The sequence below is a fragment of the Hippocampus comes genome, unplaced genomic scaffold (genome assembly GCF_001891065.2).
Source record: "Hippocampus comes isolate QL1 unplaced genomic scaffold, H_comes_QL1_v1.1 scaffold14, whole genome shotgun sequence".
Taxonomy (NCBI): domain Eukaryota; kingdom Metazoa; phylum Chordata; class Actinopteri; order Syngnathiformes; family Syngnathidae; genus Hippocampus; species Hippocampus comes.
The window spans coordinates 738,662-741,495 of NW_017805839.1; the positions used below are offsets into that span (position 1 = coordinate 738,662).

At 42.2% G+C, this 2,834-nt stretch overlaps 1 protein-coding gene across 1 annotated transcript in view; it reads left to right on the top strand.

Moving 5' to 3' along the window:
- The window catches only part of LOC109526599 (large neutral amino acids transporter small subunit 1-like), a 15,108-nt gene that overhangs the window by 2,130 nt on the left and 10,144 nt on the right, over positions 1-2,834 (top strand). The window lies entirely within an intron of this gene.

Here is a 2,834-nt window from a genome sequence, read left to right on the forward strand (position 1 = left end):
CTCATTGGAATGAGCAGGGAGTTCGGAGATACTGCTTTCCTCATCACATGAAATGAATTTCTTTCCCTTTGGCTTTCAGCGGCACGGCAATCGACTGGTTAGCATGTCTGCCTCACAGTGCAGAGTTGCACGGTTCGATTCCAGGCCCCGGCCATCCTTTGTGGAGTTTGCATGTTCACCCCGTGCCTGTGTGGGTTTTATGCGGGTACTCATGTTTTCTCACAAATTCCAAAAACATACGTGGCAGTTTAATGGAACACTCTAAAAGTGTCACTCGGTATGATTGTGAGCGTGAGTTGTTGTTTGTCTCGGTGTGCCACACGGTTGGGTGGTAACCAGTTCAGGGTGGACCCGGCCTACTGGCCAAAGACAGCCGGGATAGGCTCCAGCACACCTATGACCCTCAAGAGGATAAACAGATTAGAAAATGTTTGGATGAATGGCTTTCGAAAATTCCACATTCTTATCAAGTCACGCGCACTTGTTTGTGTCGAAGTTTTGCCAGAGCATTAATACTGTAAGGCTCCAGTTCTCAAATGGCTGTGAAATAGTCATCGATGTGTTCTTGTCGCTGTTCATTAAGATGGATGTGGCTTTCTGAGCATCAACATGGGAGTTGAAGCGACTCTAACCATCCATCCATATATGTATTTTCTATCGTGCTGATTCTTCTCAAGGACGTAGGTGAGCTGGAGTGCATCACAGCTGACTGCTCACCAGTCAGTCACAGGGCACATTTAAACAAACAAGCATTCAGGTGCACATTCACACCTATTAGACAATTTAGGCTCGTCAGAAAACCTAAAGTGCATGTTTTTGTGAATGTGGAAGGAAGGCAGAGAAGCAAGTGAATCATCTCTGATTTAATCTATTGTGCTATTATGTTTTTTTTTTTTTTTATATTTTAAATGTCAAATGCAAAGCCACGGTCAGGTCTAACACTTGATAACATCGACAGGGAGTCTTTGTATTTTTGTCGCTAATGATGCACAAACTGTTGACGATCACTAACGAGTGAAGCCGAGCAGACGACCCTCAGCTTGTTTGCACCGATGCCGAGCGTGAGCGCCAAGCTCGTTTGACGGCGGCCATGACCGATCGTCAATTTGAATAGTTTGGCACAAAAAAACACATAGTTTTCTTCTTTTATTAACTCACATGTGAATGTTAACTTGAGCAAAAACAAAAGATGCGCCAGTTAGGTGTTGTTCCGAACTAGCTACTCAAACAACGGTTTGCTAATGTTGTGAATAGAGTCGAAAAAAAAGTACTAAATTAAGGGATGTCCATGGCTAGAAAAATTCAATCTGTTAGCTTAAGTTCCCAGTTACATAACCATATTTTTACCCTTTGTCACCGTCTCGTGAATATTTCTCACCAGAATGTAAATATAAATGTCTATATCCTCAACTAAAAAATGTGAGGTGACAAATATGGTCATGTAACTGTCACCATCTTTTCCAATTTCCTAACGTCGATAAAATCCTTAAAAATCCTTCTAATGACACTCTTTCTGGAATTAATAAAGACCCTTAATCAACACATGATTATTTTGACCGATTTCATACTCACGTTTTCGTGATGAAAAGCATCACTTGTCACTTTCCACTTGTTCCCCACTGCATTCTCTTTGTAGTTGTGAAAAAAAAAAGTTTGCTTTCCTTTCACCTCCTCATCTCTTCCGCTCCACACTTACAACCGCGCCAACGAGTTTATTTTGCTGCCGCTTTCCCAATTCAAGTCTGCACTTGCGCAGTGAGATAAAGTATAAAATGGGAAGAGGGAGCATCAAAACAGACAACTGTAATCGGTTTTGATGAGAAGTTTGTCCCATTTCTTTTCCCGCTTTGTAAGTGTTTAAGAACTTTTAGTATCTCAACCACGGTTAGCGCTCTCCATTTACATCTTTTGCACATCGTGTCGTGATCCGGAGCCGTTGAAAAAAAGCAACAAGCATATGCTGATAAAGTAAAGAGAATCTCTTTTCAAATGTAGGGAATAAATAAAAAAAAAAAATGAAAATGAAATGCCGCAGAAAAGTACAGATTTGAAAAAAATCTACAAACCGCTCACACTTTTTGACTTTGGAGAAGAGCTTTCAGTCTCTCATCACTCCTCCCCTCTTGCAGCCTCCCTGACTTTTGTCAACTGCATCAGCGTGAGAGCCGCCACCAAGGCCCAAGACTTGTTCACTGTCTCCAAGCTGCTCGCACTGATCATCATCATCCTCTTTGGCTTCATACAGATCTTCACAGGTGAATCCCAGAGCAACAATTCACTCTTATTCACTTTTCATAATCTGTGGAAATATTTAATACGGTAGTTGGATTTTTATTACGCTGAACCAATAAGCAAATACAGTACACAAAGACGTGAATGGCTATTAAAAGGTAAAAAAAAAAAAAAATGCACATTTCGTTAACTAATACTCCTTGGAAGGTCAGTGAGTGTGCAGCAAGACTGCCTATTACTGCATTTCTGGTGTACACACTAAGACTGTCACCTCATTGGAATGAGCAGGGAGTTCGGAGATACTGCTTTCCTCATCGCATGAAATGAATTTCTTTGCTTTTGGCTTTCCGCAGCACGGCAATCGACTGGTTAGCATGTCCGCCTCACAGTGCAGAGTTGCACGGTTCGATTCCAGGCCCCGGCCATCCTTTGTGGAGTTTGCATGTTCACCCCGTGCCTGTGTGGGTTTTATGCGGGTACTCATGTTTTCTCACAAATTCCAAAAACATACGTGGCAGTTTAATGGAACACTCTAAAAGTGTCACTCGGTATGATTGTGAGCGTGAGGTGTTGTTTGTCTCGGTGTGCCACACGGTTGGGTG